The 19,146-nt window shown below is 43.6% G+C and overlaps 1 protein-coding gene across 2 annotated transcripts in view; it reads left to right on the top strand.

The window, feature by feature from the left end:
- Positions 1-19,146, top strand: part of HDAC9 (histone deacetylase 9) — a 466,741-nt gene that overhangs the window by 11,615 nt on the left and 435,980 nt on the right. The window contains exons 2-3 of one of the 2 annotated variants that reach the window (XM_083578499.1): positions 6,829-6,922; positions 8,395-8,629. The gene's annotated coding sequence lies outside the window, so the exon portion shown is untranslated. The remainder of the gene's footprint in view (positions 1-6,828; positions 6,923-8,394; positions 8,630-19,146) is intronic. The other variant, XM_083578505.1, reaches the window with a different exon arrangement.

Here is a 19,146-nt window from a genome sequence, read left to right as displayed (position 1 = left end):
ATGACAAACTTGCTGCCACAAGTATCAACCTAATCTAGACCTTAGAAGGTGCTACCAGATTAGCACCCAAAAAACTATGGGTTAAAAGCACAGGCTGGGGTCTTTAGCCATGGCGTAGCAGCTAATGAGGCTTCTCTTGATAATAGCACCATCCCAAAACACATCTGCCAGAGGACATTGATTGCACTACAAAACAGGAGCCTCCAAGGCCACATTCTCCCCAGAAGTCTGCTGGGCCCCTTCCTGGATAGGGGCCATGTATATGATACCAGTGGTGTGTGGTTTTCAGAGAATTTCTCCTTGCATTGGCTGATACCAAGAAGAGGGACATTATATACCATGTGACACTAACCTTTTGTGCCAAGCAGTTCCCCCAAGTCTGTTTTCTGTGCTATTTTGAGACCCATCTCAATTATTTGTGGAGAGATGGAAGAACAGATTATAAATTTTTAGAGATCAGCCCTTTGCAGCCGATCACATTTCTGAATGCATGAGCTCATCCCAATGGGCTTCTTCCCTTACAAGGGTTATATCAACTAGCAGAGAAACTGATAGCTGTTCAGCTCTTGTAACCCATATTAAATTGTCAGTAGCATTATTTAAGAATACCTGAAGAATGGAGTAGGAATTTTGTTGGGGTTTTTTTAGTGCTGTACTGAAACCTATGGGACAGAATGGCTGCAGGAAAAAAAGAGAGCAGGAGAATTGCTCCACATCCAAGCCCATTGCTTTGCAAGCCATTGATTCGATCGATGGCATCTTCAGACAGAAACTGTCAGGTAGCAAGTGAGCAGCTTGTTTTGCTCCAGGTGGGCATAATGCGATTTGTTATATTGCCCCCTAGTTTCTGCATGTAGAACTGTTTTGATTTTTCTGTTGTTGGTCTGGTAGCATCTGATCAAGCCTTAGAATCTGTTATCATGCCATGCTTGGTTTTCCTGTGTCATATATCTAACCATGCTCAGACCTCAGAAGGGGGGGGGCGACCTCAGAAGGGGGGGGGCCCTCCCTCTTGCATTGTTCTCTGCAGCTTGGGGACCTGGCCTCGCCGTTATATTTGCACATCATCCATAACCATTTCATGTGGCGTACACCATACATTAGTACAGTGGTACCTCGGGTTAAGTACTTAATTCGTTCCGGAGGTCCGCTCTTAACCTGAAACTGTTCTTAACCTGAAGCACCACTTTAGCTAATGGGGCCTCCCGCTGCTGCTGCGCCACCGGAGTATGATTTCTGTTCTCATCCTGAAGCAAAGTTCTTAACCTGAAGCACTATTTCTGGGTTAGCGGAGTCTGTAACATGAAGCATATGTAACCTGAAGCATATGTAACCTGAGGTACCACTGTATACATAATAAACATGTTATATTATACATTATATAACACCATACTTTTAAAGCACACACACCCCTCAGAAAAGAGCTCTGGGAACCGTAGTTTGTTAAAGGTAGATTTGTTAAAGATAAAGTGCAGTTCCTAGGATTCTTGGTGGGGGGTTAATTTATGGTGTGTTTGCAGCCATGATTAGATTCACCCATTATTAATTGTTTTTTTACACCTTCAATCAGATGTTTACCATTCAAGTTGTGCCAAAGTGATCAACAAAGTTGAAAGTGTGGATTTGGGTGTGAGTCTAGCTGACCAGATAGAAGCACAGCCTAACCTGCATCGAGGCCAGGTTGCTTCTGCCACCAGTAAAGTAAACGATACTTGTTTGCAGTAGTCTAACTTTGATACAAGGCAGCTTCTGACTTGATATCTAGACAGCTATTTGAGTAGGAAGCTTTTTTTTTTTAAGGCAGTGGCATGGAGATTGATGACCCCTGTAAAACCTAAAAAGGTCACCCAGATAAATTATTATTATTTATTGTTATTAGGGAAGTTTTTAATATTTGATGTTTTATTGTATTTTTAATATTCTGTTGGGAGCCGCCCAGAGTGGCTGGGGAAACCCGGCCAGATGGGTGAGGTATAAATAAATTATTATTACTATTATTATTATTTAAATTTATATAAATCAGGCACCATAAACTGGGACATTCTGTCATTATTTAATAAATATACCGCTCCACCTTTCTTAACATACAGGTAAGCTAAAAAATAATTTTTGACCTATAAAACCCCATTAGTATAAAAACATAAAAAGACCATGTTGAAAAAGGCCAGCTATCACCAGGATAAAACAGCCTTTGAAAGTCAGGAGGTGTTGGCCTCCTTACAAAAAGTCTGCAATATCAGAGTGGTAAGGCTTCCTTAGCAGTTAAACCAATGGGGGGGGGGGGAGAGATATATGACATAAAAGATCCATAGGTTGGGTCAGGGTCCCACACAATGCTCTAGAGCAGGGGGTCAGCAACCTTTTTCAGTCGTGGGCCAGTCCACCGTCCCTCAGACCATGTGGTGGGCCAGACTATTCGGGGGGGGGGTGAACAAATTCCTATGCCCCACAAATAACCCAGAGATGCATTTTAAATAAAAGCACACATTCTACTCATGTAAAGCACGCTGATTCCCGAACCATCCGCGGGCAGAATTGAGAAGGCAATTGGGCCACATCTGGCCCCCGGGCCTTAAGCTGCCTATCCCTGCTCCAGGAATCATCATATATTTAAAGTACTATGTTACCACTTTAAACAAACATGGCTTCCCCAAAGCATCCTGGGAAGTGTAGTTTGTTAAGGGTGGTGAGGGTTCTAGAAGACCCTTATTCCCCTTAAAGAGCTACAATTGCCAGAGTTCCCTGTAAAGTGGGATTGATTGTGAAAACTCTCTGGAAAATGTAGTTCTGGAAGGGGAATAGAGGCCTCCTAAAAGCTGCCACCACCTTTAACAAACTACTGCTCCCATAATTCCTTAGTGGAAGCCATGACTGTTTCAAGTGCTATTATATGGTTAAATAGAACAGAGCATTCAAAGCTTATTCAGTTCTTGAGCTTCAATAGAACTATAAATCCCTCTGCTGGTCAGTTTATTGCATTGCATGTGTTAATCCATGCAAGCAGCAAGTTAAAAAAAGTTAAATGAAGGAAAATGCTTTCATTCAATAAGGCATGTGGCTTGCATATGCAAAAACCCATTGGGAATTGTAGGCTGAACAGGGCTGGTGGAGTTGGTGAAAAAACTGGATATTTCAGCAAGGCAACATTTTGAACAATATTCTGGATACTCAAAAACTGCATTTGGCTAGCGTTCTGCTATATTATTATTTTATTTATTGAATTTATATACCGCCCTATACCCAGGGGTCTCAGGACAGTTCATAAAATAAAATCATGCTAATAATAGCAGCAGGATTAACAATATAACTTAGATGGAAACATAGCATGTCAAGATTTTTTGAAACCTGAAAAGGTATATAAATGATTTTAAATAAGTCCAGCAACAGTTCAATGCAGCCAATGTAAGTGACATTTCTAGTTGCCAGAGACTTTGTGAGGTGGCAGATATTGCTCAACAATTGCTTCTGAGGCAATAGTGTAAAGGAGAAACATACTTTTAATGGTACAAAATAAGGAATATTTTTCAATTTCCCAATAAATAAATAGATGTATGTCAAAGGTACCTGTACAGACTTGTTGAATTTCATTTTCAATTTACAGCTTTGTAAACTCAAGCTCATATCATGTTAAAAACTGTGCTGGTATTCTCTTTTTTAAAAATGTAATGTAGAGAGCATCCCAGAATTCCATACACTTACTTCACTAGAAAGGGTACTTATTCACATAATACATAATGAATTCATGGAATTTGTTGTCACACACTGCTGGCTGCTAGTTTAGGTGGTTTCCAAAAAGATTAGACAAATTCCCATCTATTCATTTTGATGGCCATATGCAACATCTGATTTCAGAGGCAGTGCATCTTTGACGAGCAACAATGGGAGAGATCTTTTTCATCATTCCCAGCTTGCAGGTTTCCCAAAAGTGTCTGGTTGACCACTGGGGAAAACAGGATGTTGGACTTGATGGACTTTTGGTCTGACCCAGAAGATGAAGAACGTATTCACCAAGGGGATTGGTGAATAAGTTAGTTTCATTTTCATTTTCATTTTTCCAATCTTGAATTCAGTTCTCTACATTTCAATATTACCTTAAGAATTTTTCTTAAAGGTCCTCTTAAAAATTCATCAGCATTTTAATGCAAAAGTTTTAGTAAGATTTATCTTGGACTGTAGCACTTCGGGTTCTAAATGTGTGTGTACATTTTAATGTCCCCTTTGAAGGCAAAATTCCATATAGAAATGTAGCACATTTAGGCTGAGTCCTTTTCAAAGACATGCTAGTTTTGGAGGTCATAGAATCATAGAACCATAGGATTTTAGCATTGGAAGGGACTCCAAGGGTCATCTAGTCCAACTCCCTGCAATGCAGGAATCTCAACAAAGCATCCATGAAAGATGTCCATCCTGCTTTTAAAGCTCCAAGGAAGGAGAGACCACAACCTCTCAGTGGAGCCTGTTCCACTGTCAAATAGCTCTTCCTGATGTTTAGTCGGAATCTCCTTTCTTGTAATTCAAATCTATTGGTTCGGGTCCTACCCTCCAGGGCAGGAGAAAACAAGCTTGCTCCATCTTCCATGTGACAGCCCTTTAGATATTTGAAGATGGCGATCTTATTTCCTCTCAATCTCCTCTCTTCCAGGCTAAACATACCGAGCTCCCTCAACGATTCCTCATAAGGCTTCGCTCTCAGACCATTTCTCATCTTGGTCGCCCTTCTCTGCATATGTTGCAGCTTGTCAATATCCTTCTTAAATGTGGTGCCCTGAGAAGTCAGATATGTGATCTCCCCCTGATATCCTAAAGCGGTACAACTGACATGACAAATTACGCACCTAGTCCTGATGAACAGCTCCTGTGTTGCAGAAATATTGAAAGCTACCATTGTTGTTGCATCTATTGCAGTCATGTGGGATATATAAATCTCATCATACAGCAAAGATGCCATCCATTAGGGTGGCATGTCCTCAGTCTCATTTGTAATTGGCATCTGCGTCGTACCCCTTTCGAGTCGTGCTTCAAAACAATGCTGTCTAACCAGAAGTACTATCTCTGAGCAATAAGTAAAATATAGCCATAATATCAAGCTGGTTCTCAAACTCTAGGTGGCAGCTTATTCCATCATTTTTTCTCAGATGAAAGCATCAGTATGAAAGCAGTAGTATGCTATAGTTTATGTTTCTGACTGTTTATGAAAAAGTAAAACTATGGGAAATGGCATGGCAGTCTGAGTTACAAGCATCACTTTAATTTGTACACATTGTGAGTGGCAAACACTACAAGTGCTACTTCAGGGTGGGTTAGAACAAGGCTTTTGGCACTATATTTTCTCAGATTTTCTCACACCTCAGATTTTAGATCAGGTGTGAACAAGGTCAATGAGGATCTGTTGGTAGTTCTTTGAGCAATACCCCACCCACTAGACCTCCAAATCAGGTTGCTAAAATGGAGAAAGCTGGGGAGAAAATGAGTGTATTTGCAATGTAGAAAGACAGTGAACTGTGCTCAGGGAGGGGCCATATCTCAGTGGAAAAGCATCTGCCTGGCAGGTGGAAGGTCGCAGGTTCAATCCCTGGCATCTCTAGGTAGTGCTGGCATTGTCTGAAGCCCTGGTGAGTCATGGCCAGTCAGTGCAGATAATATAGTGCAAGATGGACCAATGGACTGACTCAGTACAAGGCAGCTTTCTATATTCAGATACTGAAAACAAATCCTGATTGGACCTTGCACTCAGGCACACCCTGTTCAGGAAAACTAACACAATATCCCCCACATCTGAATGTCCCCTATAGAGCCCATCACAATTCCTGTTTCAGCTTCCCTGCTATTTGATGAAATATATGGTGTTGTGGTCTAAACCACTGAGCCTCTTGGGCTTGCTGATCGGAAGGTCGGCAGTTCGAATCCCCGCGACGGGGTGAGCTCCCATTGCTCTGTCCCAGCTCCTGCCAACCTAGCAGTTCAAAAGCACACCAGTGCAAGTAGATAAATAGGTACTGCTGTGGTGGGAAGGTAAACGGTGTTTCCGTGCACTCTGGTTTCCATCACAGTGTTCCATTGCACCAGAACTGTTTAGTCATGCTGGCCACATGACCTAGAAAACTGTCTCTAGACAAATGTCGGCTCCCTCGGCCTGAAAGCGAGATGAGCGCTGCAACCCCATAGTCACTTTTGAATGGACTTCACTGTCCAGGAGTCCTTTATTTTTTTACCTTTACCTTAGTAGCTATAGTGTTGAAAATACCTCACAGAGTACTTTGCAAAAAAACCAAACTTTTCTTCTTTTCTGTTGCTTCATGAGCGGAGCGAGGCTCATAGCATTAGTTGCTACTGCTTATTCCCTATGTGAGGTCATAATCCTTGCTTTTCAAATATCTTAATCTTTTTTCCATTGCTACCAGCTGGAATGTCAAAAACAAAGGATTACATCTCCACTAATGGAAGGCTTGCTCCCTTTCTCACAGTATTCAACGGGAGCTGTGAATATTTGGTGCCACTGATATTACAGTGAAAGTTGCCTAGGACTATCTAGTGGGATTCAATGGTTAGGATCAGAATAGTCTAGCCTAACACATTGTGGATTGGGCTGGCTCCTGACAACCACACTTGCCTGGGACTTGATGAACTCAATAGGTTATATCCAGCATGAGTCTTACTCAGAGTAGATGCACTGGATTAATGCATAGGACAAATTTTGTTTGAATAATTCAAAGTATACTCTGGGTGTACTCTGAGTTGGTTGCAACCTAGTACGTGTGAGTGTGTGTGTTTAAAGATGTAAATATTTTCACTGACTTCTAACTTGAAGGTTCTCATTTTGACTTTTAGGCTTACAAGACTTAGGAGCAAGTGAAGGACTATCTACTCCCATATGAGCCTGTATCAGATGCCCTGTTCCAGGTACCACCTTCTGGGTTGTAAGGTAGGTTATGACCAGCAGTACAGCCTTTGCAGTGGTGGTGCCCTGGTTTTGGAATGTTATCCTCAGGAATATTCAGCTGGCATCAGTGCTGTTACCTTTCAAGCACTTAGTGAATACATTCTTATGTCCTAAGCTTTTAATGATTAATTTTATTCCTGTCGTTTTCCTTTTTGTTGTTTTTATCAATGTTTTTGTGGGGTTTTTGTGCTGCTTTCATCTTCTGCTTTGTTGCAATCTTTGATTTTTATATGTTCTGGACTGCCTCATTTTGCTAATCATCTTCAGCTGAAAGTCCGTCTAAAAAACTCTTAAATAAATAAAATAATTATATGAAGAAAACGTTATGAAATAATACCAGCAATATTCAATTTGCTTTCATCTGAAAGAAGCCAAATCTGGGTAGCAGAACCTAGAACATTTCATTGATCTAGAGAAAAAAAGGGAGCATGCAACATTCTTATCACTCAAGTACTGTTATTATCAGTAGCCCCTTAGTCATGTTGTTCTGATTCAGAATAAGCCATTATGGCTTAATAAGCTTAAAATTTTGAAAACAAACGTAGAAAGGGTGTATAAACAGGATAAAGATCTCAAGGAAAAAGTGAGGCAAAGCTTGTAAGCATAACAGGAAGTGGATATGACACACTGGAACTTGACACTAAGGCTGTTGCCTATAAAAAGCTACATTTATTTCATAATTCTCATGTCACTCAGCAAGTGTTTCCTCTTTACTCCAGAGTATTATGAAACTTTCTATGGATTTGGATGTGGCATTCATACAGCTCTTTCCCGAAACCACATGCAGCACACAATGTATTCTTTGAGACAAAAGATTGCTAATTCAGATTCAAATAAATGCCTGCTATAAAATCAGTAAGTTGCTCCAAGAACCCACTGAGACCACAATCATAGCACCTTGTTCCTTGTGCACAGTTCTGGTTGTTGTTTTTTACCGTGGTTTAAGCTTTAATTAATTCAGCTCAATTGCAAGAGCTGATAATGAGCAACAACTCTGAGACTCGACACTTTTTGGGAAACTCCAAGAGCAAGAACTGATTGGAAAGAAGCATGCATGCTTACTACTGTCCTGGCTCTCAATGGATGAAGAACTCAAACTTGGATTGTGGTTTCTGACAAAATCTTTAATGCTCAAATCAGAGCAGTGCATAGGCAAGGCAAAGGTTAGAAGCCCATCATAGCCCAGCTTTAGTGAGGCAAGGGAGAAACATATTTGGACTGGGCAAGCAAACAGGCACTTCTTCCAGTGTGTGCTGGACCTGAGCCATCTGCTCAGAGTGGCATCTCCATGTCTTAGGTGACAGAGGAGGGGACAACACAGGCTCAGAGCCAGACTTGTACCCCAGCACCTCCTATGCAGGTGGAGACTCGCTGTTAGGGAAAGGTGGTTGGGAAAGTTCTTGTGGAGCCAACTGATCATGGCTGATGCCTAACCCACCTTCTTCTCCCAACAGGCTTCTGAGTCCCTCTCTGGGATCTTATTCTGTGCCCCCATCTTCCTTCCCATACTACTCTGAAACCTCCTGAGGACCAGGCGAGGTCTGGCTCAACCTACTAAGTCTCTCCCCGGGTTCATCCAAGTCCAACTCCTCGAGCATCATCCTGATCTGACCAGCCTCTCCAGCACATTCTCATGAGGCTCATGACAACTACCCACTCTAGATTTTATCTTAGCATAATTTTAGTTAGGTCAGTAACCCTGACAAAATTGACCATGGTATCTTGTTGTCTTAAAGTTCAGGCAAGAAACTGGAGACTAAAAATTCAATATTTTCTTTTGCAAGTGTTTTCTTACTACAAGGCTTTTCACTGTGTTTAAACTTGCTCAATGTCAAAACACAGTTTGTTCCACTTGTTCTCTTTGCTATAGAAACAAAGCAAACTAAGAACTATTGTCTGTCCTTTAAATGGAATTATTTTACAGCCTTTGGGATCTTTCACATGATTTCTTTGTATAATCTATTACAGTGTGATAGTTATGCTTTTTAATTCATGTATCATTTTCCCTTGTTTCCTTGAGTCTTTAAAGTCCACTCCATGCACAGATGTTGCAATGCATTTTTAATTGGTAGGGATATGTGTCTTCGAATTCAAGAGGACCAGCTTTTTAAATATTGAAGGCCACCCATGCTATGTACACACAGTAATTACTGGAAGCCATTGAGGTGATATTGCTGAAGGTAGACTAACTTAAACTGGTTTTGCAAGGACTTATAGCAATCTAAGCTGTATCCCACAGGAGCATTATCAACACTGCCACAATGGATGCACAATTGTCAAAACAAATCCACAACCGATTGGATATTGCCCATAAAAACCAACACCTACACACAGTGTTCCATGCACACTTTTAGGAACGTATTGCTTCTGGGTGAAAATGACTTGAGTGGAATCTGATAGTAAATTACAGTCTTGATTATCCATGGAGCAGTGTTAGATAAAATGTACTAGGCAGTTACAGCAATAATATGTTATTATTTATATCCTGGTCTTCTGCAGGTGCACTTGGAAGGGCTTATAAGAAAATCTACATAGGCATACATAAAATCCAATTAAAAACAGTAATTTAAAAGCAGTTAGTCAAATACCGTATTTTTCGCCCTATAGGACGCACTTTTTCCCCTCCAAAAATGAAGGGGAAATGTGTGTGCATCCTATGGGGCGAATACAGGCTTTCGCTGAAGCCTGGAGAACGAGAGGGGTCGGTGCGCACCGACCCTTCTCGCTCTCCAGGCTTCAGGAAGCTCTGCGCAACCCTCGGGAGTCTGGCGCGAAGCCGCGCCGGGCTCCGGAGGGTTGTGCAGAGCTGCCTGCGCTCCGAAGCCTCGGGCACGCTGAAGAGCGCTCCCGGGCTTCGCCCAGCTCTCCGCAAGCCTGGGGAGACCGGCACGGCTCCCTAGGCTTGCGGATAGCAGGCTGTTCTGGGGGCTGGGGTCGGGGGAAGCTTGGGCTTCCCCCGCGCCAGCCCCGTGCCTGGGGGGGAAATAATTTTTTTTTCTTTATTTCCCCCCGCCAAAAAAACTAGGTGCGTCCTATAGGGCGGTGCGTCCTATGGGGCGAAAAATACGGTACATTATGGCTGCAACATGCTTACCTGGGAGTACAGTGGTACCTTGGAAGTTAAACGGTATCCGTTCCGGAAGTCCATTCAATTTCCAAAACATTTGGAAACCAAGGCATGGCTTCCGATTGGCTGCAGGAAGCTTCTGCAGCCAATCAGAAGCCACGTCGGACGTTCGGGTTCCAAAGAACATTCGCAAACTGGAACACTCACTTCCGGGTTTGCAGTGTTCAGGAACCAAAACATTTGACTTGCAAGGTGTTTGGGAGCCAAGGTACGACTGTAAATTGTTTAACATAGCTGCAACTGAGGCAACAGCCAATTTCATATGTCAAGTATTGAAAGTCTATCAAAACATTTTCAACTTCCATGAAAAAGTGCTTAGAGAGTGGAACTGATGCAAGTTATCTGGAAGGACATGGTGCCACCACTGAAAAGGCCTCTTACTCATGCACTGAGAGAAAGGCTTCATACATAGGTCCTTTTTGAAGCCCATCCAGCTCTGCCTTGGGACCAAGTGTTCCTTAAGATAGTCCTAAGCCACTAAGGGCTGGCATGTTCAACCTAATACTTAGCACAGTTGTTGTTTAAGGCACATGCAATGGACCTGTAATAAACCATACTACATGTAATTATAGTAAGTGTACATATCTGCCTTGCTCCAGCAATCCTTTTTCCAGCCTGCAAGGCATCTTCCATTCAGTAGATGAAACAAATTTGTGCAGGGAGAATTATTCCCAGTTACTCTTGGCCAAAAAAGGTTTGAAGAGTTAAATACTGTCTCATCTTCTCTCATATCCACCTGGCCAGTCTTTAGTCACGGAGGTGAAACCTAATCAGGACAGAGATCACGTAGCTTGTGGAAACTCCGCTTTAAATTACTAGGCAATGTTACTTGCTTTCTTTTCAGAGCTGAGCCAAAGGGAAGGTGAGATTCATCAGGTGTGAAAAGCCAGTCTCCTTCTGGTGAATGTCTGGGCTGGGGAGAGAAGTCCTGTATAAGGGGATAAATTCTTCTCCTAGAGCAAGAGTGGGCAACCTTTTAGCCTGCAAAGACTATATCCAATGGTGAGAGGTGCTCGGGGACGGCATGTCAGTGGCATACATCTGCTCACAAACATTCACCTAAAAACACGGCTTGATGGGGAGGAGAAGGGCAGACCAATCTCAACCCCAGAGGGAGGGCAGAAGCCAGACCAGTCCTTGCTGTTAAATGTGAGGAAGGACAGACCTCTCTGTTTGGAATGCAGGCATTGTGCTTGCGATAGCTGAGAGCTTCCAAGAGGAAGCACTGCAGCCTTATCCATGCCCCTCTTGAATAGGACACCTCAGGAGCAGCCCAGCCCATTTTACTGTCTGGGGTGAAGTCTGGAGTCTACCAGAGCCTCACTTACTGGGTTGCACAGCAGTAGTGACTTCCAGTGAGATCTCACGAGCTCTCATGCAAGCTCTGCAAGATCTCATGAGAGTTCTCGTTCTCCTGTGGGATTTCTCCACCCCAGGTGGCTGCTTCAGTCTGCCTCATAGGCAGTCCTGAGACTGGGTTCATTTATGGCAGGATATGGAGCCAAGGGTGGCAGAGGTGGCAGGGAGCAAAGAGCAGCAGCAGAATCCTCCGACAGCTAACAATCCTTCTCTGTTTATTTCATTAATATGTGTGTGTTTCAAATGGAAAAGGAAATGCTTTTTCAGACCATTTTTATAAACAAAGCAAAAAATGATAAGGCAGAAATGTAACAGCAGTAGCATGGCAAGAAAAATACCGAGTCATTCTAGATCTTAATTTTTTTTAAAAAAATTACCTTTGATTTAGGCAAAGGGGTAAACATGCTAAAGCAGTGTCTCAGATCACTGATTTGTCTGTCTGACAAATGGGTTGGCTGACCTGGCCTGCTCTATATGGGTTTGTAGAGATTCAGAGCCTACAGTCCCTCAAATGTTACTAGACTCCCATACCTTGATTATTAATGTATATTGCATTCCCTTTCATGTGGAGATTTGCCTGGCTCCTTCCCTGCTGACAGAAATTGAAAACGTTTTCCTTGAAAAAGGCTTTTAAGATCCAGCTCTGCTGCTGTTTTTAATTATTTCAATTCCTGCTTTTTATGGCTGCGCTATTGCATCCATAATGCAAGGGTAGGGAACCTGTGGCTCTCTAGATGTTGCTGGACTCCGGCTTCCAGCATTCTGTTCATGGACATTTGTTGTTGTTGTTTAGTCGAGCTTGCATGTCCAGCTCTTTGTGACCCCATGGACCAGAGCACGCCAGGCATTCCTGTCTTCCACTGCCTCCCGCAGTTTGGTCAAACTCATGTTTGTAGCTTTGAGAACACTGTCCAACCATCTTGTCCTCTATCGTCCCCTTCTCCTTGTGCCCTCAACCTTTCCCAACATCAGGGTCTTTTCCAGGGAGTCTTCTCTTCTCATGAGGTGGCCAAAGTATCATGGACATTAAAGGTAAAGGTAAAGGGACCCCTGACCATTAGGACCAGTTGTGACTGACTCTGGGGTTGCGGTGCTCAACTTGCTTTATTGGCTGAGGAAGCTGGCGTACAGCTTCCGAGTCATGTGGCCAGCATGACTAAGCTGCTTCTGACGAACCAGAGCAGTGCACCGAAACATCGTTTACCTTCCCGCCGAAGCGGTACCTATTTATCTACTTGCACTTTGACGTGCTTTCGAAATGCTAGGTTGGCAGGAGCAGGGACCGAGCAATGGGAGCTCACCCCATCGCAGGGATTCGAACCGCCGACCTTCTGATCGGCAAGTCCCAGGCTCAGTGGTTTAACCCACAGCGCCAGCCGCGTCCCATCATGGACATTAGCACCCAACAAAATCAGGAGGGCCCAAGTGAACCACCCCAGTCTTAAAGGAACAGATTCATAGTTTTAGGACACTCCTAGAACTAGGGGAGGTACAAGGGGCTTCTGTCATAGAATGCCTATCCCCAGCTAAAGCTGGTGTGCCAGCTACAGTCGCTCTAGACAGAGACAGTCTAGCAATTCTTTTCCATAATCTTGCAATCTTCAGAACAGAGTGCTCTAATGCTTTGAAGACAGTTCAGAGACTGCAAGAATAGCAAGATCATGATGAGATGCTTCTCCTTCAGGTGTTTCTGTCATCTGAGGAGAGATGAGTAGTGCCCACTCTGGTTTTATTATTTTTATTTATTAAAACATTTATATACCGCCCTTTATCCAGTTTGCATCTCAAGGCATCGTGCGACATAGATTAATGCATTTTTAGAATTAGGCAGTTTTTAAAAGGCACAACAACAACACAGGCCTTTTATCTATGTTGCTACTATCTGCCTTTAAAAAGTCAGTCTTCTATTCCGACCATATATTTTGATGGGGTGTTGTTGTTCTTGGGTTGTTTGTTTGGAATAGGCCCTGAAAATATTTGCCTATTTGTATTAAATGCACATAAATCACTCTTGCCTGTTTTATTGTATTTTAAACATGTTGTAAACCAGCTTGTGGATTCCAGTTAGTAGGAGTGCAAATAATCCAAATGCATAAAATAATGCAAACCCCTTCACTCTTTCTCTTCTTTTTCGGCATACCTAGAGGAGAGCAAATGTGCTCTGGTTACCTGTGTCACCACCAGTCTATAAAGCAGTGACCTTATTCTGACTGGTTATGCTTGCCTACAGTGACACCAACAGACTCACTACATAGAATCATAGATTATAGAGTTGTAAGGTACCTTGAGGATCTAGTTCAACCCCCTGCAATGCAGGAATATTCACCTGTCTCATACGGGGATCAGACCTGCAACCTTGGAACTATCGGCAAGGTTGGACTAGCATGAGGAGAGAGAGAACATTGTGCATTTGTGTGTGCAGAATTGTACCAAAGCAACAACCTGTAGAATACTGACCGTGGACAGCTGGGTACAGTATTTTTAAAAAGGGTAGAAGCAAGGGCTGCTCTAAAAAGTCAGCACAGCCAAGATCAGGGATGAAGAACCTCTGGCCTTTTCAGATGTTGATGGATATCTTCCATCATCCCTGACCATAGGCTGTGCTGGCTGGGCCTTGCATATTATCAGTTCTCAACCAAGTCCATCAAAAACAGTGGGACATCTTTGTCCTCATACTTTCTTGTCTTTCTTGATAGTGCAAAAAAATAACAGTAGGGCATTACTAATGGGTGGTAATGAATGTTGCCGATAACAGATCATGGTAATGAGGGATTATGAAACAAGTTTGCAGGAAGATGTGGCGCAAGCCCCTTCTGCATTCTCCTACAACTTGAGGAACTCTGCAGGTTATCATCTTGTGCACTAGTTCATCATGTTGTACCATTTGTTTTTAACCTTGGCTTGTCCCTAAGACATCTGCTCTGCTGTGATTAATAATGCTGATAGAAATAAATTGTTGAAGGGCAGTGCTGCATTGCATGACTAATTACCCTCCTAAATTATGTGTTCATAAATGGGCTTTTTTTAATATTAAAAAACACATGCACCGTGATCCACACATACACAGAGGGATAAATGAAACCTTGCTAAACTGCCCAAATTCAGAGCAGCAGCAGCACACTTGCCGAGGTGACTTTACAATGGGAGTCCTTCACTTTTCCCCACATACACTTTTTTTAACCATACACTGCCTTAACTGCATTTCATTCAGCCTGGGTATTATTCCCTATCTTCCAAGGTAAAAAAGAGTACCTTCATAATCAGAATGAGAAAGAATAGGTGGAACGCAATTTTGTATTGTTTCACGTTCCTGCCAGGAAGTGTTTTGTTGAGCAAAGCTAGGCTACCAATTTTAATGGACAGAAATTGGGGGACCCAGAGGAGTGTGTGTAAATAAATAATTGCTAAATTCTTCCATAAAGCATAAGACCTCTGAGTTCCAGGGTTAGAGGAATACGTTCCTATGCTCCTAGCCTTGAATCTCAGCACGTCAGCGCTACCTTTGTCCTGTAGCAGAAGCCTTCAATGTTTCCAGACCCAGGACATACTTTTAGACATGCATTTGGTGCCCCCACAGGAGGCAGTGATGGTCACCAACCTACAGCAGATGACTTTAGAAGAGGATTAGGCAAATTCATGGAGGATAGGACTACTGATGGCTACTGGCCATGAGAGCTACGCTCTGTCTCCACAACTGGAAGCAACAATGCTTCTGAAAACTAATCGCTGGAAACCACAGGAGGGGAAAGTGCTCTTGCATTTGAATCCTGCTTGCCTGGTTGGCCACTGTGATAACAGGCTGCTGGTTTGATGGGCCACTGGCCTGAGCCAGGCTCTTCTTTTGTTGAAGTTGTGCCACAGAAGTTACCAAGGAGTGGCGCTGTGGTCTAAACTACTGAGCCTCTTGGGCTTGCTGATCAGAAGGTTGGCGGTTCGAATCCTTGCGACGGGGTGAGCTTCCGTTGTTCTGTCCTAGCACCTGCCAACCTAGCAGTTCGAAAGCACACCAATGCGAGTAGATAAATAGGTACCACTGTGGTGGGAAGGTAAACAAACGTTCCGTGTGCTCTGGTTTCTGTCACAGTGTTCCGTTGTACCAGAAGCAGTTTAGTCATGCTGGCCACATGACCTGGAAAGCTGTATGTGGACAAACGCCGGCTCCCTCTGCCTGAAAGCAAGATGATTCTGCAACCCCATAGTCACCTTTGACAGACTTAATCGTCCAGGGGTCCTTTACCTTTTACCTTACCAACAAAACACTCCCAGTAAAATTTATCATCTGACTAGTGGGCCACTAAGAATTGTTTTGTAGGCCTCATCTAGCTCATGGGGCATGGTTTAGTCCTCTCCTTTTTAGAGGTATAAACTTTGCAAAATGTGAAAACCTGGAATTTAAAACTTAGAATGAACAGTGTAATCACCAGATATATTGGTAGTTCTTTCTTCCTTTTAAAGAGTTTTAGATATAGCATCACAAGTCGACAACAGATTGGGTAGTACACTTACTCAAAGACAGAGGGCAACTCGGCCATTGTAAAATGTCTTTCATTTTCCGAGAAATAGTTCAAAGATTCAGTGCCACTTCAAAGTACCACTCTGGCAATGAACTGCCAAATTGGAAACAACTTATTGCATGGAATCTTGAGGTTACCATGGCATAAAGAGAAATACTCGAGGATCTGTGTCAGACAGAAGATAAACATTTCTGAAACACAACTCAACTATAGTGAGCTAAGAAAAGGCAAGGAATTTAGAAGGTGATTCAGAATACCAAAGGAAAACCAGTGTATGTTGGCAATGCTGCTGTCATGACCGACTTTAGAAAAGGCTGCAACCCAGTTATGGATCCTGGACTGTCTGCTGAAGTCCAGTGCCCCATCGCACTAAGTGGAAACACATCACACACAAAAAAGAGGACGGAGGAGGTTTGCATAAAATTGGCATCTGCTAATTCATAGGCTATGGATGAAAATTGTGAAATCATTGTTCTAATTTACAAAGAAATGCAACATATCTCACCATAGTGGGGGGGACTTAGACCAGGTGACCCATATGCTTGCTGAGTCTGCTGCACAGAGGCTAACTATCAGTGAATCAACTTCAAGATCACTGATCTCCTTTGTCTTTAAAATGTACTTGGACGAGTAGCCTTTTCATCAGAGGACTGCCCTCCGTAAAGTAGGCCACCTGGCTGCTGAGGCTTGGGGTTAGATGAGTGTTAAACCCAAGATCTGAGTGTATGGGATATATATTTTGAGTGGTGTTGGGAATGGAGTCAGAAACCCCTCATAAACAGAAGGCTGAATATGAACAAAGAAGAAATAACACTCCAAACTAAGCAGTAAAGCTCAGTGGCTGTCAGTCTATTTGGGTGAATGGGGCCCTGCCCCACCAACTCTAGTCTGCCAGCAGCCTGCCCCACCTGCCTGCCTTCTGACTTACGACAGCCTGTCAGCTTCCTCCTCCTTAGCCTCAGGCGATGTAGTCGGTGGCAGCTTGAAATGCAGAGGCCGTTTCCCCTGCTGTTCTGTTATTGTATACAACATTGTTTTTGTATCAGCAATTCCTGTTACTATTTTCATTGTTGATTTTTAAAATATATATAGTTAAGTTTCTTCAAGATATCTTACGGGAAGCAGTTCATAAAGGGAAATAAATAAATAGAATCCCATTTGGCTCCACCCAACTTTTGCCTCAGAATCCGCCCACCCCCTGGAATATGGCTGCTGGAATCCAGTTGCCCATAAAAGAATGCAAGCCTTTGGGTGGAAAATGTTTCCCTCAGCCCGATTCTACTCTGTCAACTGTTTTTATTTTCTTGGGAACAGACTGCCCTGCGGTCAGCATTTCAAAAACAGGACAGGCTATTTGTGCAACAATCTGTTTTCTACAGATCACAGTAAGCATCACCGCCATGTGGCCTGGCAGATTGTGCGCTCCATGGGGCATGCTGGGTTCTTCACATTCATGCATGTGCATTTCCTTGTTTGTGCATTAGAGATGAAACGCAATTGCCTCGCTCAGGCTGTGTACACCCTGTAGCTTCAAAGCACATTCGAAACATATTCTTTTCCTCAAAGAATTCTGGGCACTGAACGTCACCCTTCACAAAGTTACAGTTCCTAGCAACCCTTAAGAAATCACAGCCCCAGAATTCTTTGAGGGTGGGGGAATGCGCTTTAAACTTATAGTATGTACACAGCCTCAAAGACTTAATTTCTAGAGATGCTGGAGATGGAACTGAACTTTGAGGAATGGCCATTCTAGCCATGATGGCTAAGAGCATTGGGATAAGCATCCTCAAAATGGAAAATTGGAGTTGTTGACGGGAGACGGCCCCTGCAAAGTAGGGAGGCCAATTGGTGGAAATGTTCAGTTTGGCATCCTTGCTGATTCCAAGAAGCAGAATATGTGAACTGCAGACCTGCATTGTTTAAAAGGAGGTGAGTATCCAAGTGGACAATCCACCCTGCTTTGTCTTCTAGCCCCAAATATTCTTGCTTAAGCAAATTGAAAGAGAAGAACAGGAGTTCGTAACCTCAAACACTGGCGGAGGAAGAGGAGTGCAGGGGGAGTGCACCGCCCCCGGCAGCGCGATCCTGGTGGGATGCCATCACGGCTGCCCCCCTGCCCGCACTGGGCACCACGCCCCCACAGGCGACGCGCCATGCCCCCAGGATGCGTGGCATGCCAGGCCCCGGGACCCGCGCCACCCCCGCCCCCACCTGCTCTCTGTTCCCTGGTGCCGGAGCATGAAGCTCCACCACTGACCCCAAGCCAAGCTTTCAAAAAACAACTTGGATTTCTCTTCCCAGCGAACTGCTGTACATAATCAATAAGCAACCTTCAACCTTTTCGGTCTTTGGGCCCACGTTCAATCCCAACCTGCAGCATGGTACCCATTTCTAAATGTGTAAAATATCTTCCCCTGTCTGCATCTCCCGTTTGCTGCCCTCTCTCTTTAGCCATATGCAGTTGTTTTTAATTCTTATGCATGTGAGGGGCGTGGCAGCACTTATGCCCCTCTATCCCCCCAGTCTTCCCACGTTGAACAGGAAGGTCTGATTGCTGCCTTTCTCCAGTTTTCAGCCATAAACTGATTGGCCAGGACAATGCTGGCATCTGCTGTTCCTATTGCAGTTGCTGCTGGTTTTCTGCTACCTGGAGAGTCCACCTCTCTTAGCCCTTCTGGTCCTTGTGGCAGTGCTGATGGGAGTGTGACGGGCCGGCCCCACCTTGGTAGGTTGGTTTGCCTCTTTGGGATGAGGGGTTGGGTGGGGTTGGACAGTGCATTGTAGATGGAAAGAAGATGAGGAAGAAAAAGGGAATCCCTATAGGCATTTGTTATTAGTAGTGCTGTATTTCATTGTGGGCTGGGGAAATTTTAGCTGAGCACTGTAGCTGTTGACAATTGCTGCTTTGCTACTTTTTGTGCTCTCGTAGTAGGAGACTCCTGAAAACCCATCTAGCTTTTATTGATCTGCTGCTTTTCATCTCCGGGTAACTTGTTTCTTGGAGTCTGTAATGCTGACACAGATAGATGATTCTACTATAATTAGAATTACTGAATGAGATACTCCTTTCCCACCCACACCCCCACTTTGGCACTAAGTCCAAGAGAGAGAGAGGAAACTCCTGCTAGCCCCTCCACCTCATTTAAACCAGATGGGGTGATTGTAAGAAATCCAGCCTTTCTTTAAATCGCTGAGATTTGATTACG

Source organism: Podarcis filfolensis, assembly GCF_964270895.1.
Source record: "Podarcis filfolensis genome assembly, chromosome: 12".
NCBI lineage: Eukaryota > Metazoa > Chordata > Lepidosauria > Squamata > Lacertidae > Podarcis > Podarcis filfolensis.
This window is presented reverse-complemented; position numbering and strand designations above follow the sequence as displayed.